Source organism: Callorhinus ursinus, unplaced genomic scaffold (assembly GCF_003265705.2).
Source record: "Callorhinus ursinus isolate GAN/ISIS: 27379988/994484 unplaced genomic scaffold, GSC_fseal_2.0 scaffold10, whole genome shotgun sequence".
Classification (NCBI taxonomy): Eukaryota; Metazoa; Chordata; class Mammalia; order Carnivora; family Otariidae; genus Callorhinus; species Callorhinus ursinus.
The window spans coordinates 32,279,746-32,300,855 of record NW_027397072.1 but is presented as its reverse complement, the minus strand read 5'-3'; the positions used below and the strand labels follow the sequence as shown (position 1 = coordinate 32,300,855).

The window sequence follows — 21,110 nt, the reverse complement described above, 5'->3', positions numbered from 1 at the left end:
TTTATAGAGAGCTCCTGTTTGTGTCAGGACATCACTTGATAAGGGATTTCTGCCACAGTTGGAAGTCTCGAATATGAAGATTAAGAAAATGCATGAAGAACTAAAAAGCATCAGAGATTCTTTTCTTGAATCAGTTCTTTGTTTTATTGGTGGGAACTCTGTTATCACAAAAAGTAGTGAAAGATTTGTTTTGGAAGGCCATACTTATTGTTTTTAAAGCAAAACAAATGCAAGATGATATGAATTTGGCACTTGACACGTTTGGAATTTGTATATAGTTATTTTCTGTGGGAAAGGACTTTGAATACTGTCTTTCCCATGGCTAATGTACACACAGCAGAAAAGCAATCATAAAACTTTTATTTAAATGAAAATTAAATCTAATGAAATTTTAATTTATATATTACTATATATACATGTATATAAAAATGGCACAATTATTTTCAGTACAATTTTTTGTGGGGGCGGGTAGGGAGAGAATGGTTGGTTCACTTTCTCCCTTTTTTCTTCCCTTCCATCCATATCCCTGCTCTGCCGGGACCTCTAACCCATGTTAAATAACCTATGTTATTTTATTACATATTTTCGTCCACATTGTCATGTTGATGTACAAATGTATATTTATAATGCATTGTACACACACACGTGCGCGTGTACCTGGTTTATTTGAGCATTCCCTGTACTTTAAATTTTTCTGTTTTAAGAATACCTTGGACTACTGGGTGGCTCAGTAGGTTAAGCATCTGCCTTCGGCTCAGGTCATGATCCCAGGGTCCTGGGATCGAGCTCCATGTCGGGCTCCCTGCTCAGCGGGGGAGTCTGCTTCTCCCTCTGCCCCTGCTCTTTCTCTCTCTCTCTCTCTCAAATTAAAAAAAAAAATCTTAAAAAAAAGAAACCCGATGGAAGTCTATCAAATGGCATAGCTGTAATTCTTTTTAATGGATACATAGTTGCATTAGTTTGCCCAGGGCTGCCATAACAAACTAGATGGCTTAAACAACAGAAATTTATTTTGTTGTGATTCTGGAGACTAGAAGTCTGAGATCAGTGTTTTGGCAGGGTTGATTGCTTCTGAGGCCTCTGTCCTTGGCTTGTAGATGGCCATCTTCTTCCCGTGTCTTTGCATGGTCTCTCCTCTGTTGTCTATATGTGTCCGAAATTCCTTTTGTCACAAGAACACCAGTCAGATTGGATTTGGGCCTACCCTAATGACCTCATTTGAATTGAATTGCCTCTAAAGAACCTATCTCCAAATATAGTCACATTCTGAAGTGCTGGGAATTAGGACTTCAACATATGCATTTTTAGGGGACACAGTTCAGCCCAATAACAATACTATTCTACAAAATATTACTATTTAACTCATAACGATATAGCTAATACTATATAGAATTTAACAGTGTGATTCATCCATTCATTTCATAAGTACTCTGTGAACAGAATTCTTGTTCCTCTGATTTATCCTAATGTGGCTAGGGATTCTGGCTTCTGGAAGAGAATGCAAGAAGACTGGTGGTGGGCAAGGAGTGGAATTAACAGGGGACATGCTAGTTACCTTAAAGGATATAGGGAGGATATAGACCTGGCTCTGTTGGGGAAGAAATAATTTCTGGATTAACCACCAGTTATGTGCTTACATGATACATTCATTAGTTATGTGTGAGTAGAGTGTTTTATGTACTTTGAATAATAAGACATTAAATTCATGGAAACCTTAGATGTACTAAAAAAAGACTATCCCGTGTATTGGAGTTACATTTGTGGTTTCCCCTTTTTTAACATATATATTTTTTTAAAGTATTTATTTGAGAGAGAGAGAGAGAGAGAGAGTGTGTGTGTGTGTGTGTGTGTGTGTGTGTGTGTGTGTGTGAGTCGGGGAGGGGGCAGAGGGAGAGGGACAGAGAGAGTACCTCAAGCAGACTCCCCGCCGAGTGCAGATCCGGGCTCTATCCCATGACCCTGAGATCATGACCTGAGCAGAAACCAAGAGTTGGATGCTCAACTAACTGAGCCACCCAGGCACTCCATCCTTTTTACTTATGTATACCTGATGTCTCATTTCAGTGGATTGAGGTTCAGATTAAGGTTTCCTACTTTTTAAAAATAAAAGCACATGGCTGGAGCCCTGTTCTTACTAAAATACAAGCTCTGTGTGAACTTTGTTTAATGTTGAATCTCTGACATTTAGAATAATGTCTTGCTAACACAGCAGACCTTCAATAAATATTTGAGTCCAGTTGAGATAGAAAATAACTTTTCCCTTCTTTTTTTAATGTTCTTATTCCCTCCCCCATTGATAAATAAAAGAAAAGGGACATACTTAGACTAAACATGTCAAGGTTTTAATCCTATCAGAGTAAAAACTAGAAATATGAATTTCTATTGGTTTCTTAAAACGCAATCAACTACTTTGTTGCAGTATTTGCCAGAGTGCTCTTGATGGGCCTGGAGCTTAGACACAGCCCCCTAAAGTGGAGCTTATTCCTTATTAAAAAATTTTTTCTGTCTCCCTTGCTGGGACTCCAGTCACATATATGTTCGACTGCTTAATATTGCCCCACAGGTCATGGAGACTTGTTCATTTTTTTCAGTCTTTTTTTTTTTCCCCTCCCCTGTCTGTGCTTCATTTTGGAGAGTTTTCCTTCTGTGTCTTGAAGTTTCCGTGTATTTTATTTTGCAATATCCAATCTGCTGTATTGTCTGTTTCAGATATTATAATTTTATCTCTAGAAGTTTTATTTAGATATTTTTTTGTATCTTTTTCCTCATCATGTTCATATTTTTCCTTTACATTATTAAGCATATGGAGTATATTTATACTGCCTATTTTATTTATTATTTTATTTTTTTCATCGTGATCAGTGTACTCTTTAATCCCCATCACCTATTTCACCCTTCCCCCCACCAACCTCCCCTCTGGTAACCATCAGTTCTCTATAGTTGTCTGTTACATGGTTTGTTTCTTTTTTTCTTCCTTTGCTTGTTTCTTTTGTTTCTTAAATTCCACTTATGCTGAGATCATATGGTATTTGTCTTTCTCTGACTGACTTGCTTTGCTAAGCATTATACTCTCTAGCTCTGTCCATGTTACTGCAAATTCAAGATTTCATTCTTTTTTATGGCTGAATAATATTCTATTGAATGTGTATACCACATTTTCTTTATCCATTCATCTGTGGTTGGGCACTTGGACTGCTTCCATAGTTTGGCTATTGTAAATAATGCTGCAATAAACATAGGGGTATTTTTGTATTTTTGGGTACATACCCAGTAGTGCAATTCCTGGATCATGTGGTAGTTCTATTTTTAATTTTTTGAGGAATCTCCATACTGTTTTCCATAGTGGCTGCACGAGTTTTCATACCCATCAACAGTACAGGAGGGTTCCTTTTCTCCACATCCTCACCCACGCTTGTTGTTTCTTGTGTTTTTGATTTTAGCCATTCTGAGAGGTGTGAGGTGATATCTCATTGTAGTTTTGATTTATGTTTCCCTGATGGGTGATGTTGAGCATCTCTTTGATGTGTCTTTTGGCCATCTGTACGTCTTCTTTAGAGAATGTTCATGTCTGCTGTCCATTTTTAAATTGGATTATTTGTTTTTTTTGGTGTTGAGTTGTATAAGTTCATTTTATGTTTTAGATACTAACCCTTTATTGGATAGGCCATTTGCAAATATCTTCTCCAATTCTGTCATTTGCCTTTTAGTTTTGTTGATTGTTTCCTTCACGGTGCAGAAATGTTTTATTTTGATGTAGTCCCGCTAGTTTTTGTTTTTGTTTCCCTTGCCTCAGGAGACATATCCAGAAAAATGTTGCTGTGACCAATGTCAGAGAAATTACTGCCTTTGCTCTCTTCAAGGATTTTTATGGTTTCAGGTCTCACGTTTAGGTCTTTAATCCATTTCAAGTTTATTTTTGTGTATGGTGCAAGAAAGTGGTCCAGTTTCATTCTTTTGCATGTAGCTGTCCTGTTTTCCCAGTACCATTTGTTGAAGAGATTATCTTTTCCCATTGTATATTCATTCCTCCTTTGTTGAAGATGGATTGACCATATAATTGTGGGTTTATTTCTGGGTTTTCTACTCTATTCCATTGATCTCTGTGTCTGTTTTTGTGCCAGTACCATACTGTTTTGACTACTGCAGCTTTGTAATATAACTTGAAACCTGGAATTGTGATACCTCTAGTTTCATTTTTCTTTTTCAAGATTGTTTTGGCTATTTGAGGTCTTTCATGATTTCGTACAAATTTTAGGATTGTTTGTTCTACTTATGTGAAAAATGCTGTTGGTATTTTGATAGGGATTGCATTAAATCTGTAGATTGCTTTGGGTAGTATAGACATTTTAATGATATTTGTTCTTCTAGTCCATAGGCATGGAATGTCTTTCCATTTCTTTATGTTGTCTTGAATTTCTTTCATCAGTGTTTTATACTTTTCAGAGTACAGGTCTTTCACCTCTCTGGTTAAGTTTATTCCTAGGTGTTTTATTGGTTTTGGTGCAATTGTAAATGTGATTGTTTCCTTACTTTCACTTTCTGCTACTTCATTATTAATAGGAATGCAACAGATTTCTGTACATTGATTTTGTATCCTGTGACTACTAAATTCATTTATCAGTCTTGTAATTTTTTGGTAGAGTCTTTAGGGTTTTCTATATATAGTATCATGTCATCTGCAGACAGTGAGAGTTTTACTTTTTCCTTACAATTTGGATGTCTTTTATTTTTTTATGTTGTTTACTTGCTGTAGGTAGGACTTCTAGTACTGTGTTGAATAAAAGTGGTGAGAGTGGACATCCTTGTTTTGTTTCTGACCATGGGGGGGAAGCTCTGTTTTTCACCATTGAGTATGATGTCGGCTGTGGGTTTTCATATAAGGCCTTTATTGTGTTGAGGTATGTTCCCTCTAGACCTACTTTGCAGAGGGTTTTTATCATGAATGGGTGTTGTACTTTGTCACATGTTTTTTCTGCATGTATTAAAATGATCATATGGTTTTACCCTTCCTCTTATTGATGTGACATATCACGTTGATTATTTTGTGAATATTGGACCACCCTTGCATTCTGGGAATAAATCCCACTTGGTCATGACATATGATTTTTTTTAATGTATTGTTGGATTCAGTTTGCTAATATTTTTTGATGATTTTTGCATCTATATTCCTGAGAGATACTTGCCTGTGGGTTCTCTTTATTTGTGGTGTCTTTATCTGGTTTGGGTATCAGAATGATACTGGCTTTATAGAATGAATTTGGAAGTTTTCCTACCTCTTATATTTTTTTGGAATAGTTTGAGAAAAATAGGTATTAACTCTTTAAATGTTTAGTAGAATTCTGTGAAGTCATCTGGTCCTGGACGTCTGTTTTGGGGGAATTTTTTTTATTACTGATTCAATTTCATTGCTGGTAATTGGTCTGGTCAAATTTTTTGTCTTTCCCTTCTTTAGTTTTGGTAAGTTTTATGTTTCTAGGAATTTATCCATTTCTTCTGAGTTTTCCCAATTTCTTGGCATATAGGTTTTTATAATATTCTATTAACAGTTGTTTATATTTCTGTGGTGTTGGTTGTTATTTCTCCTCTTTCATTGGTGATTTTGTTTCTTTGGGTCCCCCCCCCTTTTTTTGAGTCTGGCTAGAGGTTTATCAATTTTGTTGATCTTTTCAAAGAACCATCTCCTGGTTTTATTCATTGTTCTATTGTGTTTAGTTTCTATATCATTCATTTCTGCCCTAATCTTTAATATTCCCTTCATTTTCCTTCCTTTTGCTGGTTTGGGGTATTGTTCTTCTTTTTTTCTAGCTCCTTTAGGTGTGAGTGAGGTTAGGTTGTTTATTTGAGATTCTTCTTGCTTCTTGAGGAGGCCTGTATTGCCATAACCTTCCCTCTCAGACATTTTGGACTGTTGTGTTTTCATTTCATTTTCATTTGTTTCCATGTAATTTTTGATGTCTTTGATTTTTTTTTTTTTGGTTGACCCATTCATCGTTTGGTAGCACATTATTTAATCTCCATGTATTTGTGCTCTTTTCAGATTTTTTTGTGGTTGATTTCTAGTTTCATAGCATTGTGGTCAGAAAAGATGCATGGTATGACTTCAGTTTTTTGTGTTTTGTTTTGTTTTTTTGAATTTGTGGCGACTTGTTTTGTGGCCTTACACTAGCTATTTCAATTTCGCTGTCTGCTAATTCCATCATCTTTGCCATTTTCTGGGTTCAGTTGATTAACTCCTCTTCTGCTTTTGGGTTATATTTTCCCACTTCTTTGCATGTGCTGGTAACTTTTGATTGGTTATAGAAATTGTGAGTTTTACATTGTTGGGTACTGGATTTTGTTATATTTTATGAATAGTGTTATATTTTGTTCTGACAAGTAATTAAGTTATTTAGGGTTTAATCCGTTTGAGACTTGCTTTAAGCTATGGTAGAGCGGAGGCTTTAGTTTTACTACCGAGACAGTGTTTTCCTGAGAACTTTACATGATACCCCATGTGTTAAGAGATCTTTCCACCACGACTGATGGGAGCATGAACTAATCCTGCTCCTGTGTGAGACCCAGGAATTGTTTTGTCTGCGGCCCTTTTGGTGGTTCTTTCCTGGCCTTGGGGAATTTTTTCTCACATGTGCATATCAGTATTCAGCCATAGATTTGAGGGTACTCTGCAGATCTCTGGAGCTTCCTCTGTCTTGGGAAGTCCTCTCCATTTTAGTGCCCTATTGCACATATTTAGCTATCTTGCCCTGCATGATTTCTGTCTCCTGAATTTGAGATTGCTGGGCTCCCTTGAGACCTTGTTCCACTCTCCCTGCTCAGTGGCCTGAAAGCCGCTTCCAGGCAGAAGCTGACCAGTTAGAGAGCTCACCTCATTTGTTTCCCTTCTCTTTAGGCATCATAGTTTGAACTGCCTGTTTCCCAGTATCTGAAAATCTTTGTTTCATATATTTGGTTTTATAAATTATTAAGTGGGAATAATGCTTCTACCAATTCCCTAACAGGTAACAGTTTTTACCAGGGACCTGTTCCTTTTGTTGCAACTGCTGGAAGTGGGTAGGAAAACCAGAAACTGGGGAAGGGAGAGTTATCAGAGGCAGGCAAAGTGGTGAGGAACATTAGGAAACTAAATGGCCTGTCCTCTTAAATGTCAACACCAGGAAAGACAAAGAAAGACTGAGGAACTGTTCCAGATGGAAGGAGACTAAGGAGGCATGAAATTTGAATGCAGTAGATGATCCTGACCAGGAAAAGCAGTCTTTATAGAGAACATTGTTGGGACCGTCACTGAAATTTGAAAAAGGTCTGGAGATTAGAGAGTAATATTGTATCAATGTTAGTTTTGAATTTAATAGTTTTATTCTGATGATGTAAATGAAAATCCTTCTTAGGAAATGCACACTGACTCACTGAAATGTTTGGGGCAAAGGGGTTGCTGTATGCAAACTGCACTCAAGTAATTATGAAGAAATATACACACATACGTGTATGTAGGTATGTTTATATGTATAGAGAGACAAGGACAGAGACAAAGACAAACAGTAACTGATATAGCAAATACAGCAATATCTTAAAAAATTGGTGAATCTACATGAAAGATATATGGGAATCCTTCCACTGTTTTTGAAACTTTTCTGTGAAAAGTTTTTGAAAAAACTTTTTCTTCAGAAGCAAGTTTCTGAAACTACTTGGAAACGTTTCTGGTAAAAAAAAAAAATTATATTTGTGCTTGCTTGTTTTTGTATGGAGACTCTCTGGAGGAATAAATAAGACCCTGATAAAAATTGTTACCTGTTAGGGAATTGGTGGAAGCACTATAGCTATTCATTAATTGGTCTTCTCAAAATACTCTGAGTTTTGCAGCACTTAAAGGTCTTGGACAATGGTTTTTGTTTTGCCTTATCTTCGTCTGCTTGCTGCTTGGATGTAGGTGCTACCAAGATGCCATCCTCTCCTTCACTGCTCTATGGTCTTAACCCTGGAGTGAGAGATTTTATCCGCCCTTAGTTTGTACTATTTCCTGTGAGTGATTGGGTGAACTCCAGATCCAGGTCTTTGGCCTTAACTTCTTTCTTGAGCTTTAAGACCTGGCTAGATTTCTAGTTATTCTCAGGTAAATTAAGAGTAAATTTTGATTATTACATTAAGATATCTTTTTAAAAAAATTATTTGTCTGTTCTTCTTTATTCTTTCATTAACATAGATCTAGTTTTCCTTTGCCAAAAATACAGAGGAAAATGAGGGAAAAGACCCAGTAACACAAGTCTAACCTAGAGCAAAGAATGTAAGTTCTGTGAGGACTAGAACTTTGTCTTTTCTGCTTTTCCCAAATGCCTACTACACTGCTGAGCATATATGTGGGCTGCTCAACAAATATTTGTTGTATGAATGAAAGAATTGTAAGGGGAAGGTTAGAAGAACTACCAAACATTCTATCAGGCTAATGTGGTCTATAGTGTTAACTCTGATGTTTATATAGTATGTTTGTTTTATTTCTCTTCCTCCTGCGGCTTGAATCATTTTGCTATTCTCCCATATAAATTTAGATTTTGAACAAGTTTTGTAAAGTACCTAACTGTCCTGTCCCTTGGCTACATAATAGCTGAGGGCTTAAGTCCTTATTTGATTTGATTTACATTACATTTTACATACAAGTAACAAAATGAAATAAATTGAACAGTTCATGACATGGTCAATTCAGGTTAACTTTTCTCCCTGGAGCAAACATTAAAATTAGAAATAGGATGCTTCTGGATAAAACTTTCAAACTCAGTTTTGTGAAAATTTCTCTGTTCAACATCTTTATATCAGACAAGAGTTTGACTATAATACTCATTGGCTCTAACTTATATTGAAATAGGATTAAAAAAAAGCTACTAGTGCATAACAAGGCAAAGAAGCCAGGCACCTGTGCTTAATTAGTCTAAAACTTGATTATTCTTAGTACTTTGTCAGCTTTTTGAACTTTTGATGTGATACATTGTACTTTCAAGCTATTTTTTTTTTTTTTTTTAATTTGAGGCAGAGAGAACACGAGCATGGGGAGAGGGGCAGAGGGAGGGGAAGGGCAAGAAGCAGACTCCCCACTGAGCAGGGATCCCCACGTGCGTCTTGATCCCAGGATCTTGAGATCATGACCTGAGCTGAGGGCAGCTGCTTAACCAACTGAGGCCAGGTGTCCCTCAAGCTATTTTGTAAGACAGCCTCCTTAGGTGGGAAGTTAGGATACCAAGTCACTTCTGGCTCTTTCTTTCCAACACTTAAGATTTTATGATTGTATGTGTTTGTGTTTCCTTTCTTCAGCTTTACTCTTAACTCTTAAATAGGTATTATTGTCTATATCCTTTTTATATAACCTAGGAGAGTATTCTTTATGGAGAGGGTTCAATAAATGTTTTTAATAAAAAAATCCAGAAACTTGTGAATAGTCAGATACTATATTTATGAATTAAAAATCAGGGAAATTGTCAAAAATTATATAACATGGATTAAATATTTGTAAATATTTAAAAATCAAAAATTTCCCAAGATAAATAGAAGTAATGTATACATATAAAGTTATAGAACCTTTTATTCTTAATTATATATACATAGGCCTAAACACAAGTTTTCTTCACCCACCAAAGTTAACAAATTTTGGTTCCATTTTTAGAATTTTAAATGAGATTCTATGAGGAAGTCAGTACAACCCAGTTTTATTAGTTGTGTAATTAATCAGAGTGAAAGACCAGGATTTCTTCACTATTAATTGATGTTTCCATAAAAATTGCAAAACAGACAAGTGACCAATTAAATTCTGACTACAGAACATAGTATGGATTTTACTTCATTAATAAATGCAGGAAAAAAAGACTAAGCCACTTTTCAGTGTCACTGGGCAATGTCTTTTTTTTTTTTTTTAAGATTTATTTATTTATTTGAGAGAGCGAGAATGAGAGAGAGAGAGTACATGAGAGGGGGGAGGGTCAGAGGGAGAAGCAGGCTCCCTGCTGAGCAGGGAGCCTGATGTTGGGACTCGATCCTGGGACTCCAGGATCATGACCTGAGCCAAAGGCAGTCGCTTAACCAACTGAGCCACCCAGGCGCCCGGGTAATGTCTTTTTCTAATTTTGGTCAGTTTGTTAAATTTCTCATTCCCATTTAATTCCATTTAATTGAAATTAAAAACAGAAAGAATATTTGGGTTTTTAAAAAAGCTTTTATGACCAAAATCATCAGAACTTTTTAACTTAACAACTATGAACATTCTTTGCTAACGAACAAGCACTATCTTACGTTATTGCTATGGAAATATTATTCCGTAGGTTGTATTTCAACCTTTATTGACAGATAGTAGATTCTAATTTGGTTAATACTAGGCTATTTTTGCAAACATTTACAGTTAAGAACTTGTAGGGGCGCCTGGGTGGCTCAGTCGGTTAAACGTCTGTCTGCCTTTGGCTCTGGTCATAATCTCAGGGTCCTGGGATCAAGCTCTATGTCAGGCCCCCTGCTCAGCAGGGACTCTGTTTTCCCTTTCCCTCAGCCCCTTCCTCCTGCTTCTGCTCACTCGCTCGCTCTCAAATAAATAAATAAAATCTTAAAAAAAAAAAGAACTTGTAAAATCTCATATGCCTGTTTGCCAGGACCAGGTTTATAGTTGCATCAGTTTATTTGTTTTGCTCAATCTCATCATCCAAATTTTTTTTTAAAGATTTTATTTATTTATTTGACACAGAGAGAGAGAGCAAGAGAGAGAGAGGGAGAGGGAGAGAGCACAAGCAGGGGGAGCGGCAGGCAGAGGGAGAAGCAGGCTTCCTGCATGAGCAGGGAGCCCGATGTGGGGCTCGATCCCAGGACCCTGGGATCATGACCTGAGCTGAAGGCAGCGGTTTAAACAACTGAACCACCCAGGCGCCCCTCTCATCATCCAAATTAACAATAAAGATATTTTGTTACTTGGAAAAGTTATATATTATTTATATTTTATAACATTTATTGAAGAAAATACTTAAAACTTCCAAGACTAGAAAAATAGTTTTAAATATTACTCATAATCTTTTAATTTTTAAAAATTTTTAAGTATATCATACATTTAAAAGAGTGCATGTAACTTACACATTCAGTTTAAAATGAACACCTAGGTACATAACATAGTTTAAGATATAATTTATTTCTTATACTTTAAAAGACCCCTGTGTTTCGCTACCTAATTGCATGTCCTCTCCCATCACCTGGAAGTAACAATTTACTGAGTTTTGGATTAATCGACTGCTTACATTTCTTTACAGTTCTATCACAAATGTATAAATTCCTGAACAAGGCATGGTTTGGTTTTGCCTTTTTTCTCATCTTGATATAAATGGAATCATATTGTTTATATTAATCTGTAACTTACATTTTTGCCCAATATTATGATTTTGAAAGTCATTTATGTTATGAAAGTCATTTTCACTGATATAATATTCCATTTTGTGAATTTACTACAATGTATTTATCCATTCTGATGTTGCTAGATGTTGGAGTTGTTTCCAAGTTTAGCTTTTCAAACATTACTTACTGTTAACATTTTTTTAAAGATTTTATTTGAGAGAGAGAGCATGAGCAGGGACAGAGGGAGAGGGAGAGGCAAGACTCCCCACTGAGCAGGGAGCCCGATGCGGGGCTCCATCACAGGACCCTGGGATCATGACCTGAGCCAAAGGCTGACGCTTAACTGATTGAGCCCCCCAGGCTCCCCAGTATTCTCAAACTTTAATCCAAAAAGGTCATGTTGTTTATTTCCTCCAGTAATGAATGAAAATTCCCATTTCTTCACATCTTCACCAACACTTGACTCTCAGACTTTTAAATTTTTGTCAAAATAGTAAGATCTGAAATTATATTTCAGAGTTTTAATTTATATTTACCTGAATACTTTACAAGGTCGAAGCTGAGCACCTTTGTATTATTTATGGGGCAATTGTGTTTCCTCTTATATGAAATGCCTGTACATGTCTTTTTACCTGTTTAAAAAAATGGGGTGTTTATTTTTATTAATACTTTAGAGTTCTTTATTTATCCTGGATATTTATACTTTGTGGATTATATGTGCTCCATTTATTTTCTCCCAGTGTGTGACTTAGCTTTGTACTCTTTGTGTTTTCTTTGATGAAGCAGTAGTTCTTAATTTAAGAAATTGAATTATGATTTTTCTTTGTTTTGTACTTTTTGTGTCTTTTCAAAGAAATTCTTTCCTGCCTCAAGTTATAAAGATGTTCTTCTGTACTTTTTTAAAGGTTTCTAAATCTTTTGTTCATCACAATTATGTATTTGATCCATCTTTTATTTTTTTTTATATGGTTTGTATCTTAGTCCATTCATTTGCTGTAACAGAATACCATAGACTTGGGTGACTTATAAACAACAGAAATCTATTTCTCACAATTCTGGGGCATAGGGAGTCCAAAATCAAGGCAGATTTGGTGTCTGATGAGGGCCTGCAACCTGGTTCTTAGCCACTTTCTCTCTGCATCATCACATGGTGTGAGGGTCCAGGGAGCTCTCTGGTTTTTTATTTATTATTGCTTTTTATTTCTTTTTTTTAGGTAGTGCTGTTTTAATGTATCTTTCTCCCTCCACCCCCAGTTTCTTGCTTTGGATGCTTAGCCCATTCATTTTCATCCTTTCTTCTCTTATGACATAAACATTAAAGCTTTAAGTTTCCTTCTCGTACTACTTCAGCCACAACCCACACTTTTAAAAATAAACATTTTACTTTACAACAGTTTTATATTTACAGAAAAGTTGCAAAGATAATACAGAAGATTCCTGTATATTCCTTACCTAATTTCTCCTTATTTTTTTTTTTTTTTATTTTTTTTTTTTTTGAGAGAGAACATGAGCAGGGGGGGGGGGGGGGGGGGGGGCTTGATTCCAGGTCCCTGAGATCATGGTCTGAGCCGAAGGCAGATGCTTAACCAACTGAGCCACCCAGGCACCCCCTAATTTCTCCTTATTAATGCCACATGTCACTGTGTTACATATGTCACAACTAAAAAATCATTAGTACATTATTATTTACTGAACTTGCCACCTTGTTCACATTTTGCCAGTTCCCCCCCAGTGTCCCTTTTTGCTTCAGAATCCCACCCAGGATACCACATTACATTCAGTCATCTTGTTTCCCTTGCCTCCTCTGGTCTGTGACAGTTTCTCAGACTTCCCTTGCCCTTGATGACTTTGAGAAGTACTGGTCAGGTTTTTTGCAGGATGCTCCTCAGTTTGGATTTGTCCATTGCTTTTCTCATAGTTAGACTGAGGTCATTGGTTTTTGGTAGGAAAACTACAGAGGTAAAGTGCCATTTTTTTGTCACAGCATATCAAAGGTACACGTTATAAACATGACTTGTCATTGTGGATGTTAACCTTGATAACATGGTCAAGGTAGTGTTTCTTAGCTTTATCCACTATAAAGTTATTCCTCCACCCCCCATCTTCTACATATTGTATGGAAATGGATTGTAACTGAAGAGTATAGTATAGACCCCCAAGTTGCTTCTAAAGAATATGGAAAAGGTAGGGGAGGGAGTAACTTTATAGTTGCATATATATATATAAAGGAAATACCGGGCACCTAGGTGGCTCAGATGGTTAAACATCTGCCTTCGGCTCAGGTCATGATCCCAGGGTCCTGGGATCGAGTCCCGCATCAGGCTCCCTGCTCGGAAGGGGGCCTGCTTCTTCCTCTCCCTCTGCTGCTCCCCCTGCTTGTGCTCTTTCACTCTCTGTCAAATAAATCTTTTTTTTTAAAGGAATATCTATATTTATATAGATATGAAAAGAGACAATCTCCCTTTATTTACGAAAATAAATATATATTTATATTTCATATATCTATCTCTATCTATATCAGAATGGCCTAATGGATATTTATTTATTTTATACTTTGGGTTAAAATCCAGTACTCTATTATTTTCTTGCTCAAATTGTACCAGCTTTGATCATTGAGAGCCCTCTCATGTTGGCTCCTGTGTTGTTTTTCCCTTTCTTTCATTCCTTTTTTATTCCCCCCTATGTCTTTTTGACATACCCACCCTTTTAGTTTTTTTTTTTTTTTTTTAAAGTTTTTATTTTTTTTTTTGACAGAGAGAGACACAGCGAGAGAGGGAACACAAGCAGGGGGAGTAGAAGAGGGAGAAGCAGGCTTTCCGCTGAGCAGGGAGCCCGATGTGGGGCTCGATCCCAGGACCCCAGGATCATGACCTGAGCCGAAGGCAGACGCTTAACGACTGAGCCACCCAGGCGCCCCACCCTTTTAGTTTTTGAGCACTTCTTTACTTTCCAGTACTGCAATGTGCTCTAGGCTCATTCTGTATATTCCTTCCCCAGACCTAGAATCAGCCATGTCTCCAAGGAACCCATCTTTCTCTTTTGGGGAATGATGTTAGAAACCAAGATCAGGGCACTGGATGTGCTCATTGTTACTGAGGTATGTATATGTACCTTTAGGCCCTTTTAGTGGACTGAACTAGGAAATACATGTACTTAACAGTACACAGGCACATACTGTATGCACGTAACGATAACATGTAGGTATGTTGATTGATTTTTTGTTCTATTTGATAAGATTTGATATTAGTGCCTTTTTTTAAGGCCTCATTTTAGGTTGTGGACAGGGTAGTCAACCTAGTTGAAGGTAACTTTATGATGTTGATAACTTGTCTTTTTTATGAAAAGGTCTTTTTTGGGGCACCTAGCTGGCTTAGTCGGAGGAGCATGTGACTCTTGGTCTAGGGGTGGTGAGTTTGAGCCCCATGTGGGGTATAGAGATTACTTAAATAAAACTTAAAAAAAAAAAAGGTCTTTTTACCAAGACCCTTTTTAAGACGGAAATAATCCTTAAGGCATGGACATTTTGTTTCCAAAGTCCCATAACTGAACTGTTTAGAATATAGAATAAAATTTCCCTTTGCATCAAATATATTAAATATAGTTTAATTTTTTTAGCATGGCCTACAGAAATCTTTTACATTGTATCTCTTGCCTACCTCATCTCCTACCATCTTCCCATCATGCTTCCTTATATTCTAATCATGCCAAACTGCTTTGTATTTCCTAAACTGCAGTATGCACTCTCATATCTGTGTGTTTACTTATAGTATTCCTGCCAGATTGCCCTCCTTACTGATTCCATCCAGAAGATTTCCATTCATTTTTCAAAAGTCAGCTCAGGTTAAAGATCTTCTATCAGTCCTCTTCTTAACTTCCCCAGATATATTTAGGACTGATTTTAGGAGTTCCTTCTTCGATGTTAATATTTCTCAAAGTGTGATCTCAGGACCACTTGCAAGAATTTCCTCCGAGGTATTTTGTTAAAGATGCAGATCGTGGGGCCCAACCCCAGATCTTTGCAAAGGGAATAGTAGGAGTGAGGTGAATTTGCATTGGTGATAGTCTCTGTAGGTGATACACAATATTTTTATATCCCACTCCAGTATTTTTAAATGAAAAATTTAAAACATACACAAAGTAGACAGAACAAATCTTCACGTGCCCATCACCTGAAGTTACCTAGATTTTGCCACATGTACTTCATCCTCATCCACCTTCCTTTTTATTTTTCCTGAAGTACTTTAAAGCAAATCGCATTCATCAGAGGTCATTTCCTCTCTGCATATTTCAAAATGCATTTTTTCTTATATAACTGTAATACCATTATCATAGTTATCAAAATTAGTAATTTCTTGGTGGCACCTAATAATACCAGTCAGAATTCAAATTTGTCCATTTTTTCTGAGAAGTGTTGTTTTTGCAGTTGGTTTATTGGAATCAGAAGCCAAACAAGGACTGCATATTAAATGTAGTTGTTATATCTCTTAAATTTCTTTAATTTACAGACCCTCCCCTCCCAATTGACTTGTTGGAGGAACTGGGTCAGTTGTCGTGCAAGATGTTCAACTTTGTGGGTTTTTCTGTTTACTTTCTTAGGGTAATATCTAACTTATATGTGTCATAGTTTCTATAAATGGATGTTAGCTTTTGAGTCTTGATTAGATTTATTTTTAGCTTTTTTGGCAAGATTACTTCACAGGTGGTGCTGTGGCTTTACACAGCATCAAGTCTGGCCCCAATTTTAGTGATGCTAACTTAAGATTGATCAGGGGATTCAGGACGTGACAGCCTTAGCCCTTCTTTATAAAGATGAACTCTTCATGTAATGGTTTCATTTGTTGATGATTAATATCTGAATTTATGTTGTTCAAGTTGCAAATGGATGGTTTTCGAACTCTGCATTCCTTTTGCGTTTGTTACCTGGAATCCTTCTATAAGGAAGAATTCCTCACCAACTTGGGTTGTTTGATTATCCTAGAGTCTAGTTCAGACAGGAAAAGAAGGATGTATATTAATTCTTTCAGGATAAAGAATTGGTGCCCCAGTTATTTCCAGTGCTGTTTAATGAGCTTGGTATTTTTTAAAACATCATTTTGACCTCATTGGTTTTTATAGATTCAGTGTATTTCACATGTCATCCTTGCACAGGGGCCATGCTAATCTGCTCTGCATCATTCCAAATTTAGTATGTGTGCTGCCTAAGTGAGCACAGATTCAACATATTTCTGTTAGTTACAGTTGATTTGGTTTTTGAATTAGCCCATATTTTGCAAGTGAGGAGGCTTTTCACGATATTCCTATGTTTTGTTTTGTTTTGTTTTGTTATGACCCATTCACCTCTGAGAGCTTCCATGCTTTCTGGTACAATAAGATATCCCAGGCTTATACTGTCATTTACAATTACTTTTGAATGAAGAGTTAAATGTGTGTTTTAAAAATTCTGTGCATGAATATTTCCTACTATAATTGAAAATTTCTTCAGATGGTATGAGATAAAATTTTTTCAGTAACTGTATTTCTTATAAAGTTATTGCTGTATGTTAGCTATATCTTTTTTTCATTGCTTTTATTTTAAAAATTACAGTTTAAGTTATCTTTATTTTTGTACATGCATCTTTTTGGACTACCATATGTGGTAGTCCAGAGCTACTTCTACAGTGTACACAGGTTCTCAGATTATTTATTTATTTATATTTTGCTCGCATGACCAAATTTGTGATGAATAGTCTTAAATAATTTTTACTTATTTCAGTTAATTTATTACAATTATTAAACACTAGTAAAAGAAAAATTTTGAAAATTGGGTCTAAGTTATTTGCAAATATTCATTAAATAAGCCCTCTTCACTTTCTATAGTTATATCAACTAGTAGGTTAATAAGTAAATATATCTCTCCCATAAACACCCAGTAGTTGGGTAGTTTTGCTACTTGAGTATTTGAAACACTACTAGGGCAAATAATTCTCTACAACCAAAAAAATTAAATACAATAAAAATTTGAAAACCACTTGATAAAAAAACAATTTCAGCTTTGTTTCACTGCATAAGCTTAAACTGAGGTGTTCAACTTGAATTTCTTATCTTTTCTGCAAAATATTATCCTCTTCTAGTATTTACTGGTTAATTTGGTGGTTCTCTCCCCCAAAATAGTTATCCAAACACACATCCTCACTTTCTCACCTCCCACTGTTTCTGCCTTGGTTCAGGCCTCCACTGTTTCTTTTTCCAGAGCCTGTAACATCCTTCCAACTAGTTTTGCTTCCTTTAGCCTCATCTTCATTTCAGCTCATTCTTCATACTGATACCAGAGAGATTCTTCAGCAAAGAGATCTAATTATGTCAATGTCTTGTTTAAAACCTTTCAATTATTCTCTACTTCCCTGGTCACTTCCCCACTTCTTAACATTAAACACAAGCCTGCCCTTCCCAGGCTTAGCCTTCCCTACATGTGCTCTTTGACCCAACTCTTAAAAGTTTTCCCAACATATCATTTGGTCTTGGCCTCTATAGTTTTTTATATGCTAGCTTTTTTAGTAAAAGCCCTGTTTCCTTAAATGATGCCTTTACACCTTATTCATCATTCTTTATGCCCCAGTTCATGTGTGCTTTACTTGGGAAGACTTTTTTTTTTTAAGAGACGGTGCAAGCTGGGGGAGAGGGGAGGGGCAGAGGGAGAGAGAGAATCTTAAGCAGGCTTCACGCCCAACATGGGGCTCGATCCCACAACCCTGAGATCATGACCTAAGCCAAAATCAAGAGTCGAAAGCTTAACCGACTAAGCCACCCAGGCACCCCACTTGGGAAGACTCCTGATATTCCTCAGACTCATCAGCAAGGGTCACTCTTCTTTTTCTTTTTTTTTTTTGGTCATCACTGTACCTTAAATATAACTCCATTTTAGCCCCATCACACTGTGTTAAGTCAGTTGTGTGTGTCTAGCTCCTCTGTGAGGGTAGATGTTATGTCCTTATTCCTCTTTGTGTCCCCAGCAAATAAGGGGAACTCTGGAAAGAAAAAAGATTGTTATATATGTGGGCCTAAAGGCTAATTAACAGTCTCCAAGAAATGAGACAATATTTTTAGTCAATTTAATTATAGAAAAGATTAAAGTTCTCTGATTTGTTTTATTTTTGTCTCTTAATTTTTTTTACAAAGGATTTTTGCTTTAATTTTTAAATCTATGAATGAGGAAAGATAAGCACCTAAAACAAAATGTTGGCTAAATAATCATTGTAACATTGAGAAAGAAATGTAATGATCCAAATCTTTATTATTTGCTATGGTAAAGATTTTGAGAATACAAGTTTTATTTTATATTCTCCTGTTATATTTATAAATAAAAGTAGCAGATCTGGGCTCAAGATAGGACAAAATACACTCTAGAAGCCTTCCTAATTCTTCAGAGAGCCATTAGCTAGAAAAAGCTATGAAAAATTCATCAGAATTCAGCATAGTGTTTTCTGGCAGTTTACCCAAGGGCTTGCTGAATACACTTAGAGGACTCATGTATCAGACAACTAGGAATTGATAAAGACCTGATCCCTTTGTTTTTACAGATTCCACAAAATCTGGCAATAGCCAACAAAGTTGCTTCTGAATCTGTTAGAAACCACTAGAGACGAAATGTTGCATCTTTGGTTGAATATGATGATTATACCTTAAAAGAATTACTCACTGTCATGATCATATAAAATTCTTATTCATGGCTCTCAATTCTTTAGTGAAGTTCTTACATTTGCTTCACTTAAATTACCTAAAGTAATTATATTTTAAAAGTATATGAAGTTTTTGATATCAATAAATTTAAGTATAAAAATAATTTTTTTGAAAACTGTATATAAGGGAAAACCCACATCTGGTATATAAACCCAATTCTAAATGCTTATACACACACACACACACCCCTGCTACACAGCCTCAGTGAATATCAGCTGTAGATGACTTCTGAAGGCTGTCATAAGAAAACACACATCTGGTATATAAACCCAATTCTAAATGCTTACACACACACACATACACACACACACACACACACACACACACACACACACACACACCCGCTACACAGCCTCAGTGAATATCAGCTGTAGATGACTTCTGAAGGCTGTCATAAGAAAACCCACATCTGGTATATAAACCCAATTCTAAATGCTTACACACACACACACACACACACACACACACACACACACACCCGCTACACAGCCTCAGTGAATATCAGCTGTAGATGACTTCTGAAGGCTGTCATAAGATTTGGCAGTGTAACCTATTCTGTATGGTCTTGAATAATTTGGATCATTTGATTAAATACCTTGAGTACCACTTGAATGGAATGGAACACTTTAGCTGTAACACTATCTCATAGAAAAGAAGTGTTTTTTATTCTGTCTGTACAGGAAATGTAGTACTACTTCTGTCTGCTCATTAAAGCTCTTAACAGCATCTTCCTTAAAAGAATAAAGAGCAAAGTCTGTTATTTCAGGAATTGGTCTTCTTGTCTTGAAACATTTACTGTTGTCCATGTTTTTCAGTCAGAGGTTTTGAAGTATTATTTTTTTTAAGGAAGTAAAATAACTTATTAGTCTCTTGTATGAATGAACCTTGTGATCCTAATTTGATAGGTTTAAGATACGGTAAAGGGTAGGGGCGCCTGGGTGGCTCAGTCGTTGGGCGCCTGGGTGGCTCAGTCGTTAGGTGTCTGCCTTCGGCTCAGGTCATGATCCCCGGGTCCTGGGATCGAGCCCCGCATGGGGCTCCCTGCTCAGTGAGGAGCCTGCTTCTCCCTACCCCACTCTCCCTGCTTATGTTCCCTCTCTCGCTGTTTCTCTCTTTCTCAAATACATAAATAAAATCTTTAAAAAAAGAAAAGGTATGGTAAAGGTTAATAATATTCAGAAACTTAGAACAGCTGACATCATGCATTATTTTCTGTTTAAGCCTAATGCTTTGTGTGATTAATTTACTTATAGGTTTTATTTGGCTATTAGTAACTATCAGTGAATAATATGGTTTGAATTTAAATTTCTAAAATTTTATGCGTCATGCAAGGTGTCAAACTTAGCCAACATTTGAATTATATGTGCCTGAATTATAAGCAGTATCAAGTTTGTTTGTTTAAACCATAGTATTTCACCACTCTGGTTATATACAGTTCATTTGATTCTACATAATAAACATCTATTTTATGTTCTGTCTTTATATATTGAATGGTTTCTACTTTAAGGGTTTATGCTCCAGAAATCATCCAAACTCTAGCCTTGCCACTATCCCTTTTCAGTCTTAATTTTAAGAAAGAAATATTTTATTCCTTTTACCCCTGCAACCCCAAAGCTTTGAGTATACCATGAATGTCACGGATTTAGAGCGAAAAGTAAAGAGAATATGATTCTAGAACTAGATAAACAAGGCCCTGCCCAATTAGATCATCACTGTCCATCCAGTAGACAAGGGAACATATAATTCAGTATGACAAACTGATAACAAAAATGTGGTATCCAGTACAAGCATTAGCAGAGTATAAGGCCCCTATAAGCAGAGACTGTTTTTGGTTTATCACTATGTATCCAACACCAACAGAGTCTGATACTTAATAGAGTCAATAAATCATTTAAGCGAATGAGATTAATTCTACCTTAGAAAGAGGCAAGAAATAAGGAAGTCTTCCCAAATGAGGTGAGAGCTGGGCTTTGAAAGTCAGATAGGCAGGTGAAAGGGTAAGGGAATGAATGATAGGCATGCATGCCATGTTTTAGCAAACTGCAGAT

The 21,110-nt window shown here is 36.3% G+C and overlaps 1 protein-coding gene and 1 non-coding gene across 12 annotated transcripts in view; one reads left to right on the top strand and one right to left on the bottom strand.

Annotated features, from left to right (window-relative positions):
• SOS1 (SOS Ras/Rac guanine nucleotide exchange factor 1) overlaps positions 1–21,110 on the top strand; it is a 141,824-nt gene that overhangs the window by 39,592 nt on the left and 81,122 nt on the right. The window lies entirely within an intron of this gene.
• Positions 16,448–16,556, bottom strand: LOC112821374 (U6 spliceosomal RNA). The gene has a single exon (XR_003207426.1). It is a non-coding gene; the product is annotated as a U6 spliceosomal RNA (small nuclear RNA).